At 36.0% G+C, this 17,228-nt stretch overlaps 1 pseudogene; it reads left to right on the forward strand.

Moving 5' to 3' along the window:
- Positions 1-16,022: 16,022 nt before the first annotated feature.
- LOC132352423 (nuclear transcription factor Y subunit alpha-like) lies at positions 16,023-16,872 on the forward strand (annotated as a pseudogene).
- The last annotated feature ends 356 nt before the right edge of the window (positions 16,873-17,228 follow it).

A 17,228-nucleotide genomic window follows, 5' to 3' on the forward strand; every position in this document is an offset into this window, starting at 1 on the left:
TCATTACTCTGAATTCTTTTTCAGGTAGGTTGCCTATTTCCTCTTCATTTATTTGGTCTTGTAGGTTTTTACCATTCTCTTTCATCTGTAGCTTGTTTGTTTGTTTGTTTTTTTTAAAGATTTTTGTATTTAGAGACTATGCCTCTTTAATGTTTTTTGTTTTTTTTTTTTTTAATTTATTTTTGGGTGTGTTGGGTCTCCGTTTCTGTGTGAGGGCTTTCTCTAGTTGTGTCAAGCGGGGGCCACTCCTCATCACGGTGCGTGGGCCTCTCACTATTTTGGCCTCTCTTGTTGCGGAGCACAGGCTCCAGACGTGCAGACTCAGTCATTGTGGCTCACGGGCCTAGTTGCTCCACGGCATATGGGATCTTCCCAGACCAGGGCTCGAACCCGTGTCCCCTGCATTGGCAGGCAGACTCTCAACCACTGCACCACCAGGGAAGCCCCTGTAGATTGTTTTATTTGTTATCTAATTTTTTTTTTTTTTAGATGAATGGGGCTGTGTTCCTGTCTTGCTGGTTGTTTGGCCTGAGGCATCCAGCACTGGAGTTTGCAGGCAGTTGGGTGGAGCTGGGTCTTGGCACCAAGAGGAGAACCTCTGGGAGACCTCACACTGATTAATATTCCTTGGAACTGAAGCTCTCTGTTAGCCCAGTGGCTTGGACTCACTGCTCCCACCACAGGAGCACAGGCCCAACTCCAGACCTGGGAACCAAGACCCCACAAGCCACCAGCTCCCTAGCAGCCCTCCAAGACCTCTAGGTACATCCCTGGACCATCTGAGTCAGCCCCACCTCTGCATGTATTTCTCTCTCCAGTATCTGTTCCTGGAGCTGGCACAGATCACACCTTCCCTTGCAGGCCAGCAGGGGTACAGGCCTCCACATGCAGACCCACAGGGGCTGGCTGCACCACAGGAGGCCTTGGAGGGGGGTGACACTCAACCCACCTGGACCTGGGTACTGAGAGGAGACCATGTCAGGGGTGGCACTTGGGCTGCATCTTCCCTAACATGGGAAAGAAAATAGCCACCCATGTCCAGGAAGTGAAGAGAGACCTGTACAGGACAAACCCAAGAAGGAACACACCAAGACACATATTAATCAAACTAACAAAAGTTAAGTTCAAAGAAAAAATATTAAAGACAGTAAGGGAAAATCAAAAAATAACATACAGGGGGGTCCCCTTAAGGTTATCACCTGATTTTTCAGCAGAAACTCTACAGGCCAGAAGGGAATGGCAGGATATATATAAAGTAATGAAAGGGACAAACCTACAACCAAGATTACTTTCCCCAGTGAGGACCTCATTCAAATTCTATGGAGAAATCAAAAGCTTTACAGACAAGCAAAATCTAAAAGAATTCAGAACTACCAAACCAGCTTTACAACAAAAACTAAAGGAACTTCTCTAGGCAGGAAACAAAAGAGAAGAAAAAACCTACAAAACAAAAGCACAAAACAATTAAGAAAATAGTATAGGAACATACATATTGATAATTACCTTAAATGTAAATGGATTAAATGTTCAAACCAAAAGAAACAGACTGGCTGAATGGATACAATATCAAAACCCATATATGCTGTCTACAAGAGACCCACCTCAGATGTAGAGACAGATACAGACTGAAAGTTAGGGGATGGAAAAAGATATTCCATGCAAATGGAAATCAAAAGAAAGCTGGAGTAGCAGTACTTATATCTGATAAAATAAACTTTAAAATAAAGTCTGTTACAAGAGAAAGGAAGGACACTACATAATGATCAAAAGATCAATCCAAGGGGCTTCCCTGGTGGTGCAGTGGTTGAGAATCTGCCTGCCAATGCAGGGGACACAGGTTTGGGCTGTGGTCTGGGAAGATCCCACATGCCATGGAGCAACCAAGCCCATGCACCACAGCTGAGCCTGCGCATCTGGAGCCTGTGCTCCACAACAAGAGGGGCTGCGAAAGTGAGAGGCCTGAGCACCGCGATGAAGAGGGGCCCCCCACTTGCTGCAACTAGAGAAAGCCCTCGCACAGAAACGGAGACCCAACCAGCCAAAAATAAATAAATAAATAAATAAAAATTAAAAAAAATCAATCCAAGAAGAAGACTTAACAATTATAAATATTTATTCACCCAACATAGGAGCACCTCAATACATAAGGCAAAAGCAAACAGCCATAAAAGGGGAAATCAGCAGTAACACAATAATAGTGGGGGACATTAACACCTCAATTACAACAATGGACAGATCATTCAGACAGAAAATAAATAAGGAGACACAAGCTTTAAATGACACAATAGATCAGATAGACTTAATTGATATTTATAGGACATTCAATCCGAAAGTGGCAGAATACACTTTCTTCTTAAGTGCACACAGAACATTCTCCAGGATAGATCACATCTCGGGTCCCAGATCAAGTCTCGGTAAATTTAAGAAAATTAAAATCAGACCAAGCATCTTTTCCAATCACAACACTATAAGATTACAAATCAATTACAGGAAAAAACTGTAATTGATTTCTAAATTACAAACATATGGAGGTTAAACAATATGCTACTACATAACAAAAAGATCACTGATGAAATCAAAGAGGAAATCCAAAATACCTAGAGACAAATGACAATGAAAACACAATGATCCAAAACCTTTCAGACACAGCAAAAGCAGTTCTAAGAGGGAGGTTTATAACAATACAATCCTAATTCAAGAAACAAAGAAAATCTCAAATAAACAATCTAAATTTACAACTACAGCAACTAGAGAAAGAAGAGCAAACAAAACCTAAAGTTATAGAAGGAAAAGAAATCATAAAAATCAGAGCAGAAATAAATGAAATAGAAACAAAGAAAACAGTAGCAAAAATCAATGAAACTAAAACCTGGTTCTTTGAGAAGGTAAACAAAATTGATAAACCTTTAGCAAGACTAAACAAGAAAAAAAGGGAGTGGATTCAAATCAATAAAATTAGAAACAAAAAAGGAGAAATTACAGCTGTCACTGCAGAAATACAAAGGATCATAACAGACTACTACAAGCAAATATATGCCAATAAAGTGGACAACCTGGAAGAAATGGACAAATTCTTTGAAAGGTACAACCTTCCAAGACTGAACCAGGAAGAATAGAAAATATAAACAGACCAATCCCAAGTAACGAAATTGAAACTGTAATTAAAAATCTTCCAAAAACAAAAGTCCAGGACCAGATGGCTTCACAGGTAAATTCTATCAAACATTTAGAGAAGAGCTAACACCTATCCTTCCAAACTCTTTGAAAAATTGCAGAGAACACACCCGAGCTCATTCTACAAGGCCACCATCACCCTGATACCAAAAGCATACAAAGATATCAACAGAACAGAAATTACAGACAAATATCACTGATGAACATAGATGCAAAAATCCTCAGCAAGATATTAGCAAACAGAATCCAACAACACATTAAAAGGATCATACACCATGATCAAGTGGGATTTATCCCAGTTATGCAAGGATTATTCAATATATGCAAATCAATCAGTGTGATATACCATATTATCAAATTGAAGAATAAAAACCATATGATCATCTCAATAGATGCAGAAAAAGCTTTTGACAAAATTCAACACCCATTTATGATAAAAACTCTCCAGAAAGTGGGCATAGAGGGAACCTACCTCAACATAATAAAGGTCATATATGACAAACCCACAGCAAACTGAAAATATTTCCTCTAAGATCAGGAGCAAGACAAGGATGTCCACTCTCACAACTATTATTCAACATAGTTTTGAAAGTCCTAGCCACAAAATGCAGAGAAGAAAAACAAATAAAAAGAATCCAAATTGGAAAAGAAGAAGGAAAACTATCAATGTTTGCTGATGACATGATACTATACATAGAAAATCCTAAAGATGCCACCAGAAAACTACTAGAACTAATCAATGAATTTGGTAAAGTTGTAGGATACAAAATTTATGCACAGAAATCTCTTGCATTCCTATTCACTAAAAATGAAATATCAGAAAGATAAATTAAGGAAAAAATCCCATTTACCATAGCAACATAAAGAATAAAATACTTAGGAATAAACCTACCTAAGGAGGTAAAAGACCTGTACTCAGAAAACTATAAGACACTGATGAAAAAATCAAAGATGCCACAAACAGGTGGAGAGATATACCATGTTCTAGGATTGGAAGAATCAGTATTGTGAAAGTAACTGTACTACCCAAAACAATCTACAGATCCAGTGTAATCTGTATCAAATTATCAATGGCATTTTTCACAGAATTAGAACAAACCATTTTACATTTTGTATGGAAACACAAAAGACCCCTAATAGCGAAAGCAATCTTGAGACAGAAAAACGGAGCTGGAGGAATCAGGCTTCCTGATTTCAGACTACACTACAAAGTTACAGTCAACAAGACAGTATGGTACTGGCACCAAAATAGAAATATACATCAATGGAATGGGATAGAAAGCCCAGAGTTAAACTCACTCATCTATGGTAATCTAATCTATGACAAAGGAAGCAAGAATATACAGTGGAGAGAAGACAGTCTCTTCATAAGTGGTGCTGGGAAAACTGGACAGCTACATGTAAAACAATGAAATTAGAACACTCCCTAACACCATACACAAAAATAAACTCAAGATTGATTAAAGACCTAAATGTAAGACCAAACACTATAGAAATCTTAGAGAAAAAACTTAGGGAGAACACTCTTTGACATAAATAACAGCAAAACCTTTTTTGAACCACATCCTAGAGTAATGAAAATGAAAACAAGAATAAATAAATGGGACTATTTAAACTTAAAAGCTTTTGCACAGCAAAAGAAACCATAAACAAGACGAATAGACAATTCTCCCTCAAAATGGGAGAAAACATTTGCAAATGAAGCAACTGACAAGGGATTAATCTCCAATATACACAAACAGCTCATGCAACTCAATATCAAAAAAACAAACAGCCCAATCACAAAATAGGTGGAAAGCATATACATTTCTTCAAAGAAAGCATACAGATGGCCAAGGAGCACATAAAAAGATGCTCAATGTCACTAATTATTAAAGAAATGCAGATGAAAACTACAGTGAGTTATCACCTCACACTCATCAGAATGGCCATCATCAAAAAATCTACAAACTATAAATTCTGGAGAGGGTGTGGAAAAAAGGGGACCCTCTTGCACTATCGGTGGGAATGTAAATTGATACAGCCGCTATGGAGAACAGTATGGAGATTCCTTATAAAACTGAAATAGAACTACCATATGACCCAGCAATCCCACTCTTGGGCATATACCCTGATAAAACCGCAATTCAAAAAGAAACATGCACCCCAATGTTCATTACAGCACTATTTACAATAGCCAAGACATGGAAGGAAACTAAATGTCAATCAACAGATGAATGGATGAAGAAGATGTGGTACATATATACAATTGACTATTACTCAGCCATAAAAAGGAATGAATTTGGGTCATTTGTAGAGATGTGGATGGACCTCTAGTCTGTCATGCAGCGTGAAGGAAGTCAGAAAGAGAAAAATATTGTATGTTGACACATATATGTGGAATCTAGAAAAATAGTACAAATTAAACTATTTGTAGGGCAGGAATAGAGAGGCAGCTGTAAAGAATGAATGTGTGGTCTCATGGGGGGAAGGGGTGTGGGATGAATTGGGAATTGGGATTGACAAATATATACTATTACGTGTAAAACAGATAGCTAGTGGGAACCTGCTGTATAGCACCGGGAGGTCAGCTTGGTGCTCTGTGGTGGCCTAGGTGGGGGGATTGGGGGGTGGGGGTGGGAGGGAGGTCCAAGAGGGAGGGTATATATGTATACATACAGCTGATTCACTTCGTTGTACAGCAGAAAATAAGACAACATTTTAAAGCAACTATCCCTCAATAAAAAAAGAGAACATAAAAAATAAAATGCAGAAAGAAGAAAAAAAATGGTATTACTCATTGCCTTAGGGGAAAAGACAGACTAAGAAAACGTAATGAAGTGAGAAAGTTTCTGTGTCCATCAGGACAGACTATGTTATGCTCTGACAACTCACAACTCTTTGATCTCAATAACTGAGGTAAATACCCCTGCAAATCTAAGTGGTCATTCGTGCAACTATCCTTTATGAGGCAGTTCAGTGAGCCAGGCTGAATGAGGCTCAACCATCTGTACACATAAATCAGGAATACACAACTTTCTAGTTCTGTATGACAGAGAAAGAATGAATGGAAAAGTCAAGCACTAGCAATTAAATATTTCCACCCAGGGGTGATATATGTCATTTCCACTCACATTTTCTTGGCCAAACTATTATATAAACATGTTAACCTCAGAGAACAGGGCAGTATAATATTCTTTTGAGTCCAGCATAGAGAAGAACCAGAAGTAATTTCTGCCACAATTCTAAATTTGAAAAGCTACTTTATCTATATTTTGAGAATATATTTTAACAAATAAGAGGAAGTTACAGTACGAGATTCCACACATGATTATGAAATTGGTGTGAATAATACACAGAAAGAGCTACAATATTTAACTGGAGCTGGAACTTAAAAGGCATTTATTATTTTTTTTTAAAATTAAAATCAGTAATGTACTCTGCACCAGGGTTAAATTGGTAAATATGACAAAGTATGTTCTTACGCTTATCTAGCTCATAATCCAGCGAGTGATACATATCTCATATGCCAGGTTACTGAGAATAGACATAGTTTTTTTCATGGCAGCTGCATTTTTAATTTTAAGTTTGGTGAAGCACTCAAACTTTAGATTAGATAGAAAACAAAGTAGAAGGTTATTTTAGTCATTGTGGGATGATCAAAGTGGGTCAAACAGCCAGGGTGGAGATATAGACCAACAATACCTGTTATTATACTAAAGCAAACAACCTATTACACGTATATATATCCATGTAAATACATACATAGAGCAGGAGACATGACAGTTCTCCTTGTATAAGAAGGCGCTTAAGGTTCAAAAAAGTCACTGCTCTACTTTAATGCTGCCAGATAAAATTAAAGACTCCTTTTGCCATCCTCTTTGAGGAAAGGTGAATGTACCTGGGTGAAGAGTGTTAGTTAATATTCTCCTAGATTGCTTGTGAAGACTCTTTCTAAATGTTATATATATTATACAGTCTTCATCCTCCACAGTTTATTGATCAATTTTTCCAATGACAGACTTTTTTCCCTATTTTACTAGCTTATGAGTGTGTACATAAGCGCATATGCACACACATACACACGCACACACAAAGCCCTGAAAAATATTTTATAAATGTACTCTACTGGCATTAGAGTAGCTGCAGCAGGACTGACAGAATAGCCTAGTGGTTTAAGTGAGAAAGGGGAAAGGCCGATATAAATATAAGATGCATACTCCCTTTGTTTTGGTTTAAGCAAAAAGGAACAAAAAAGAATATTCTAAGAGACCTCTAGGAGAGGGCCTGTGGCAGAAAGCCAGTCAGGCCTCTACAATCTTCTCTTGAGTACAACATGCAATTCAAAAAATGTTTAGGAGGGCACCTTTCAATCTCTAACCCAAGTGAGGGTTTGAGGATTGGACTCTGGAGGTGGCCTAGGCTCTACTGGTAAATTCCCCAGGTGAGATCTTTTGTTACTCTTGCATCCACTGTTGAGTCAAGGCCCCCTGTAGTGTCTAGTCTCAGATTCTTTTTAACAGATGTCTTACAACTGGTATGAGTTCAGAGACTGACTCTTAATCTGTAGTATAAATGGGGACACCTGATGGATCCCTGTTTCTTAGATGCCTCCACCTGGATCTTCTGTGCCTGTCATTTATCAAATGCTTTATCATCTTATTATCTACTTAATTAGTCACTAGCAGAACTCTGGATTCGGCAAAGAAGGTTTCAACCTACTCAAATGCAGTAGGACCATATGGTAGTCACAGGAAAGGAAAAAGGTAGTGTATCTGGATTGCTTCTCAGGATGGCACACTTTATCCCTTGGGCCCAGATATTTAGCAAACCCAGTGTCAGAGCTTACCTGGCTGGTAATAGCTAAACATGAAGGTCACACCCCCATTAAGTCATTATACAGTCTATGGAACATGCAGTTGTGCTGAAGTTAGTGTCAATATGGGATGTAGATACTGCCTATTGACACGGAGAATTATTTAGGATAATATAAATATTAGTGGAGTTATTGCAAGCAGAGAAAACAGCTATTCTGATGCCTCCTAAATTAGGAAAACCATAATGTTAGATCAGGCAGAAAGTATTATGGGACTAAATAAATGAGATTTCAGAAGGTAGTGTTATTTTATGAATTTGGAAGGAAGTCAAGGTCCAGAATAATGGGAAAGGTACAACAGAAGTCCCTTAATTTGAACAGCCTGTCTTAGTGGTTAAGAAATTTAAATGCTTCTTTCTAGGTTAAGTGGATATTCAAAGATGTAAAGGAAATTTATTTTATTTTATTTTATTTTACTTTACATTACTATTGTTAAACAACTCCCTCTATGTAGATTGGTCATGGTACCTCACAGTGGAACTAGAACGGATTAAATAACATTGTGTCACTCTTGTAATCATTAGTACAAACTTTGACAATGATAGTTGTTGCCCTGTCAACAGGGGAATGGAATGAAGTGATTGATTTGTTAAGTTTATTTCCTTTATTGCACTGGTAGAAGTTAACTGGCTCTAAAATATCCACATGAGAATGTCTTTGTTATATAGATCCTCACAGTTACAATGAGGCTGTGTAATAGAGGATTTGGAAAAGTGGGTAGAAGTTATAAAGTCCTTATGGAAGGTGGAGGGTCTATATGATCAATTCATTGTGGTACTTGTATGCAACAATCTCTCAAATAAAATGACATCTTTTCCATTTCAAAGAGTGCCCAAGGACATCGATCTCTGATCAACAGCAATCATAAGAGCACTTAGACTTCAACAAATAAAAATAGAAAGCTCTCCAATTCAATAATGGCATCCACTGCAGTAAAGTGTTCAGCAAGAAAGTTTAAGAGACATGAATAAATATACTGTATTTTGTTCCCAGGAACAATTTTCATGGAATCCACATAGTTTGTTTCACTGATGCATCTGAAGAGATAGTGTACATGCAGTACAATATACACATTCCACAAAATTCCAAAATTTCCCTTACTCTATAATGGTTCAGGCATATTCTCTCGTACTCAAACTTTGCCAATAAGATGTGGTAGGAGGAAGTACGTGCAGCCTGTTTGTATGTATGTGTGTGTGGTACTTAGTTGTCATGGTGGTAATATCAAGGTGACTATTCGATGGAGTAATGGTTATATTCCCAAGCATTTGGAACGTGTAGTTAAAGTAAGAAATATTAATTTGGTCACTTTTTTTGGTTAAAGACTCAATAAAAAGTTAAGGGATAAGAGTCCTAAATGCCCTGGCACTATGAAATTGAGATGGCCTTTTATCTTGATATGCCAAGACAGTGTAGATCATGCAGATATGGTTAGGGTTAGGAAATATGGCCTAGTGGCGGAGAGGAAGAAATTATTACACAAATACTTTTTTTTTTTTAATACTCATGGTAAACTTGTTGAAGGGATAGAGTAATGTCTTTGCAAAATCCAAAAGTTATGTCCCCAAATGGCCAGTTATGTCTAGTTAAATGGAGTTTGTCAGTCATACAGACCCAGAGACTGAGACAGTTGCTAACAGACCACATACATCATTATTCTGATATAGTGACACCTTCTTTCCTTGGCTAAAGATCCTTAAGAAATGTTATGATCAGTTAATCAATTATTAATGAGAAAAGGCTTATTGAACTCTTGAATAGGGCTAGACATATAATTGTAATTTCATAAACCATATGGGTGGTGAAACATGTTCAAGTATCAGCAGGCTAAAGAGCTCAACTGCATAGAGTTTTTATTCTTTCTAACATTTGTATTAGGGTTTTTGGTACAGTGAGTTTTGCTGAAAGTACTATCACCTGTCAATTAAATTGGTCCTGTGTTTTTTACTGTGGAAGTAAAAGATGTCTCACCAGATTTATGAGAAAGTGTCTCTACAGGTTAACAAAACTCCACACCTACCATAATACAAACAAAAATAGACCCAGTAATACAATACGAAACAGAATGTGAAAAGGTAAAATTGCTGTTTTTGTATTTATATTCCCTCCCAACTTCTGTCTCCTATTACCAGTTAAAACAGAAAAAGAATGATCTACATGGATTCCTTTATCTACAAATTTTCTCTCTGTTTTGTTCTTTCTATTTGAAGGAAGGAAAATGTATCTGTGACCAAAAATTGAGTTTGGACTACTTGTTGATGATTACATAAGAAATTAAGGTGGTACTAACCTTAATTGAATCCAAATCATTGCTCTCATCATCCTAAAACATGAATCAGGCTTTGTAATTTGCTCTCACTCATTGCCCTGGCTCTTTTTCAAAACCAACGTCCTTCATTCTTCATATTTTGGATTTGCTTTCTTATTCTTTTTAAAATTTTGACTTGAGAGTTTACATATTTTCAACATTTATTCATCTGTCCTTTAAAACTGTTTATTGAAGGGTAATATAAATACTGAGGAGTGTACATAAGAGTGTAGCTCACATAATTTTAACAAATTGACTACTTTGTAAAACTAGCAACCTAGATCAAAATTCATAACCTCTTAAAAGCTGTCCTGTATTCCCTTTAGGTTCCTATCCTCTTTGAAAGCAGCATTCTGTATGGTATTCTATAGCATTTCTTCCAAATAGTGTATATTCATTTGTCTTGCTTCTTTTACTTGCCATAATGCTTTATGAGATCTATTCATATTGCAAGTAGTCCAGATTATTCTTATTTTTGAAAAGAATTACATTATATGGATATGCTACAATTTAATTTGCATAATTTAATTTATTTATATTTACAATTTAATTTATTTTTGGGCATCTGGTAAAGTTCTGGGTCAATTAAAATAGTACTGTCATGAACATTCTAGTGTATATTATATGGTTAATATATATCACAAATATTTCTGTTAAGCATGTAAATGTTAGGTCAAAAGATATTCAACTGTTCAACTTTAAAAGATACCACCAAGGTATAAAAATTTCCAAAGTGGTTGTATCCATTTACTTTGCCATCAGCAGTATATGAATATTTATTCATTCGCATCCTCACAGATGTTTGTTATCGTCTTATTGTCTGCCTTTTTAACTTTTGCCATTCTAGTGGCTGTATAGTAGACATATTTTACTTTTGAACTGTATTTTAAACTACAAATTTTCTTACAAGGGCTAGTTTAGTTTTGGCTTATATATTTTGGCATAAGAAAATTCCATAAGAATTAAGTAGTATTTTGCAAATTTCCTTATTTTCTTTTAAACCCAACATTCACTTTGTAGTTTGTTAACATAGAGATATGAGGATTTTACATCATCTCACTGATTTTTAACTTTATTGTATTATGGTTAGAAGCCACAGTCTTATGATGTTTCTTTTGAATATGAGGTTTTCTTTTCTCCAGTCCATGGTTTATTTTTAATATATGCAGTGTGCTCTCTATTTGCAATGCATAAGATTCTATAAATACATCTATTAGTCAAAATTATTTGTGCAAGCCTAGACAATTCCATTCACAACAAAGAATACCAATTATCAGAGGGTGAACCTCAAGAGAATTAGTGGATGTTAGCAGTGAAGGGGACTATATAGACACTTATGTCTTTGATATTTTTTCTAAAATTCTTCTTTACCTCTTCAAATTTATGAGAAGTACTGAATCTGGTATTAGTGTTCATTCCAGAATTGATAATCTGCTGCAATAGGCCTGACCCACAAACCAGTCCCATTTGATGCATATCTTGTAGCCTTATTCTCTTGAGTTCAATAGCCATCTCCATAAGTATGCAGTAACTTGGACCTCAAGATACAATTAAATGGTAAATTTATTTGTAACATATCCTGCTTCAGCTTGGAAGATTTTTCATGAGCTCATTGCTCTTGTTTTTAATTAATGTAATCTCAAGTAACTATAGTTTTATATTACACCTGTGAAATGTATTCCTCCAAGCTACCATTCCCTACTTACATACTGAATTTATTTAAAGTTGATAATGCTTATGATGTAGTTATAAATGTATTGTAAACCTTACAGTTGGGACTTTTTCTTACTGTTTATTTTCCCTGTATACTAAGCATGCACCTTCATCCCTGGGTAAGATCACCATTCTGTTCTTGACTCTCCTTATCTGTTTCTTTTGGTTTTATTTTGGCAGTTAAGATGTGATCCTCATGTGAAAGATTATAGAAAAGCAACAGAAACGAGAGAATCTCCCCAATTTTCAATGAATTATCCTCTGAGACTGTATTCTTGAACTGATTGCCAGTTAAGGCTGTTTTTCACTGAGATGCCTGCATCATACCTAACATAAATGTTCTCAAACAGCAGCATAAACACACACATGCTCAAATGTATGTGAGAGGGGGAAACTAGAAGCCAGGACAGTAGCTCCTATGGTAAAAATTTTATTATTCAGGAAATATGACTGACACATCACATGCCTGACATTGGTCATTTTTCAATGAGTTTTGATTCACAGAATATTAAATAAATGAAACTTTGGAGGTTATTGCACTCTCACAAAGTAAATAAACACAAGCAAAAACAAAAACAATAAAAATAAACCCATCCAAATACTCCTATATTTTATAATTTGGATTGTGCTTGTATAGTTACTACAAAATTCTCACAGAATAAATATGAATTTGGAACTCATGTGGTGAACTGATAAAATATTGGAAACTATGACCATGGAACTGTGCACCTAATCTAGAACTAAATACTTTACCACCACTATGGAATTTACAATATGATAATGAACAACAGATGTTTAACAAATATTAATTTGCAAAAAATGAAAATTATATATGGATATTTTATAATTTGTGTTTTTTTTGAACTTTATACAAATGTTCTCTAATAAGCTTTTCCCAATTCATAAGCATGAAATGAAAAAGAAAAGAAATACTAGATATAACAATATAACAATATTGGAAGCAAAAGTAGCACATGACAATGCAAAAGAGGTTAGAATTACAGAAACATTCATTTGCTATATACACCACTAAAATTATATATCAAAAGATTTATATGCACCATTTATTAAAAACATAAAAAAACTTATCAGTTATACAAAACACAGGGTATTAGATAGCTTTTTCTCCCTGATACGACTCAGGATGTTTAATTTACCTCATTTATTTTCTAAAAGCAAGATGAGCTTAAAAACCTTTTTACCATAACAATTTCAACAATAGATTTTTTTTCCATCTTTTCTCTATGGCAGGGCATTGAAAATCCAAATAATAAAAATACACAGAATTACATATTCTGTCATGTCCTTTGTTGAATCTATTAATTCACGTATTTGTTTGTTTTTCAATTTACCCAAGAATTTCAGTTATTTTAACCTCTGGGAAATATTCTCACATTATAAAACCCACATACAATTTAGAATGATTGACAGGTTCCAATGAGGAGGGATCAAAACTGGACCAGCAGAGGGCATATGTCAACAATGATGCACAAATGTATTCCAGAATAGAATATAGAATTATTTTATGTATCCTCCTATATTTTTCACAGATGCCTAATTTTCTTAAATCTGGGAAAATAGTTCATAAGCTGAAAAGAGTATACAATGTAATAAATCTAAAGAGGGTAAAAATCCATTGAAAGAAAAGGCAGAGTTGATGATATGAAGATGTGCTACATTGAAAGTGAATTAAACCACAAAAGATTTTTTTCAATAGGTCTTGAAATATAGCATGATCAATAATAGCAGAGTTTGTACCACTAAGACATAATGGAAAGAGTTAAATAATAGCCTACAATATCAATATAGATATAAGCTTATAAGCAATATAAGCTTTATTTCTGAGGTTATCATGTAGGAAGTTGCAGATAAAATGTCAGAAGTGAAAACAAGGCTTCATAGAAGCCACATGAATATTTTCTTTAAAATAAACACATGCAGGTTAAGGTAAGTAATGATGTACACAGTGAGAACTTCTTTATTACAAAATATGTTAATAAATGTCAATCATACTTCTAAGAAAAGTTATGAACGTAGAATGGTTATGAGTTAATAAAGTAAAAGCACAGTCCCTTAATATTTCATATCATCACTGATGTAATTACAGGTAGAGCTGAATGGAAGATGAACAGGATACTGAAAATTTCTATGTCACAATTTGTCCTAATTTAGAGCTCTTGTCTCTCTTTCAATTTTCTTTAAAATTTCTTTATGAATACCTATTGCCGTTTAGTGTGAACCCCAAGTACTTTCTAACTTGCCAATTTCAGCAGGCTAAGGATGGCTTAGCACGTAAGGATGGCTAGCACGTAAGGATCCTTGCACGTAAGGATGGCTTCAAGGTGTGTGGGCTATGCAGTTGCTCAGGGCTTGCACATGGTAGGGTCTCACACTTGGTTTAATGTTCTACTGCTGCTGACTTGAAATTCTTAATAATTTTTGAACAGGAGTCCCATTTCTGATTTTTCACTGGGCGCTGTAAATTATGTAGCTAGTCCTGCATGCCTCCCTTTCAGTTGAAAATATCTTTTGCTCTTTCTTCCTACTTCTCCACAGAGGCACATTTCGGAGAAATTCCATTGCCAGTAAAACTATCTTTAAGGTGGATTGCTATCACTATCTTTTATTTCCTCTGTGTGGAAAATTTCTGAGGGATATTCTAAATTGTCTACAGATGTGACATCATGTGATTATTACTGTTGCCTAGGGATTCCTCCTTATTGTTTTTTTCAAGCATTTTATTGCTATAGATTAAGTTAGGGAACTCAAGGCAACATAGATTTGTGAGGAAATGATGGACATAATGATTTTAGAATAATTATAGGGCATTCATTGGGAGATAACTAGGAGGCATTTGGTGAAATAGTCTGCAGTTTAGGAGACTGGTTTAAGATGGGAATCATCAGCATTAATATTTTTCATGAAGCCATGGCTGTGATGTCAGCTCTAAGGATGAGTGTACAAAGTAAGAAGTTTAAAGCCAGAACCCTGGAAATGCTGACTTACAGGGTTGCAATAAGAAACCCATACTAGACAAATATAGCATATCTGTAGAAAGAAAAAAAAAAAAACTTGAGAGAACACAGTAACAAAATATAGGAGATTGCAACTCCTTTATTGTCTTATAATACTTATTATTTATTATTATTATATTTATAATATTTATTTTTATATTATATTTATTATTTATAATATGTATTATTAATATTGTCATTAATATAAGACAACAGCTCCTTTGTGTATCTTATATTAATGTCAAATTGGATTGTTCTCCACTTTTTGAAAGAAGTTTATCCTGTTTTCCATAAATTTCCCACTTTTCTTGTCAAAATATTTCTATATTAAAGATCATGTTCAAATATCACCCTTTATGTGCTCTAGTCTCTGATTTTTAGACAGAGTTGTTATTCTGCTAATATCCCTAGAACTGTCTTTCTATATCTCTTTTGTATCTTAGTTTGTCTTGTCATAGGAGCTTTCTGTGCTGTTTTCATTTTTTCTAATGTCTTATAGATGGTTTTATGAATAATACTTGCCTAAATATCCCAGAATTGCTATCAGAAAGTAATGTAGTCCAGTGTGCATATGCATATGTTTATGAATATATATTAAATAAAAAATAGATTGTTAGAATTGAGCTTAGCCTACCTATATGAGCAAAAGAGCTGGTGGCCTTGGTCCAGAGCCTGTGAGTGCCTCCAGGCACTCTAGTCCAAGGCCTGCAGAGGCCAGTCCCATGCATGGATGTGACCACTGGAGCAGGTACATTGGGGTTCTTGACCCTTGCAGAGTGCTAGTGCCAGATGGAGATGAAAACCTTTCTCTCTCACACTTAGGTCCAGATTTTCAGGCACCAGACCCAGAGCAATCTTGCCTGTTACCAACTCCCCTGCACTCTGAAATATACTTCATAGTCTTCTAGGATCTCCAGAGCAAAGCTGTCTTTTAATAGAATTTTAACTTCATTGGACCATGGAGCAGAATGCAGCAAAGAGCAATATTTCAAAAGAGCAGATTGCAAGATGGTTTCAACAGCAGGTCCAGAGGCATACATTAGTGGTACAAGTTAGTGTTAATCTCTGTCCAACCTATCATTATCCAAACTGTCCCTGGTGGACATGATGAAACCATCATGCTAGTACCTGTATCTGGGACACAGACTATTTGTAGCAGATACAGTTGGTTCCATTGAGATAGATCCAGATCTGGGAGTAAAAGAAAGGACAGACTTTGCAAGGACCAGATTCATCAGATCATCATCCAGCAGCCACAGACAGCTGTCACTACCAGTCAGACACAAACACAGCAGCAGATCACTCTCTAGGGGCAGCAAGTAGCACAGACTGTTGAAGGACAGACCATCTTCTACCAGCCATTTACTGAAGATGGCATCACTCACTGGAAAGGCATGACCCAGCAGCAAGTTTGATAGGGGCACAGACTGTTCAGACAGGAGCCAAAACCAACACAACTAACAAGGGTCTATCATAATTCTACCAGTGGCAGGCTATGTGATCAGTTCAGGAGGGACGGTCATGATGGTGCTTGGAGCTGGTTCTGTGCCTGCTATCTAAGGAATCCCTTTACTGGGACAGAGATGTTTGAAGAAGAGCCTCTTTATGTGAATGCCAAACAGTATCATCATCTTTGTAAGAGGAGGCAAGTTTGGGATAAACTAGAGGCAGAAAGGAAATTCCAAAGGAAAGAAGGTAATACCTGTGTAAGTCATGCCATAGCAGAGAAATGCGGTGAAAGTAGGGAATTTTTCTCTGCAAAAGAAAATGATAGTCCTTCATATGCAGGAGACACACCAAATAAATGAAAGAAAGAAAGAAAGAAAGAAAGAAAGAAAGAAAGAAAGAAAGAAAGAAAGAAAGTAATTACACAACACAGGTCATATGAGGATTTTTCTGCCGGGCCATGTGATGGAGATGATCAAGGTCATATTCCTTGCCACTGTTTCTCACTGTTCCTGAAAATTAATCAACTCTTTTGAAGGGATAAAATTCCCTTCAGAATTTAGATAATCACAAATGAATGAATTCTGCCCTTTTGTACAGGGCAAGGCCCACTTAGTTTTTAATAAGAGGCTCAGTATTGTAATTGCAGCAACATCCTGCAAATTGAAATTGCAAGCCTTTGTTTCATCCCTTCACTCCAGACCTTTTGCAGTCAGTG

Source organism: Balaenoptera ricei, chromosome 18 (assembly GCF_028023285.1).
Source record: "Balaenoptera ricei isolate mBalRic1 chromosome 18, mBalRic1.hap2, whole genome shotgun sequence".
NCBI classification, from domain to species: domain Eukaryota; kingdom Metazoa; phylum Chordata; class Mammalia; order Artiodactyla; family Balaenopteridae; genus Balaenoptera; species Balaenoptera ricei.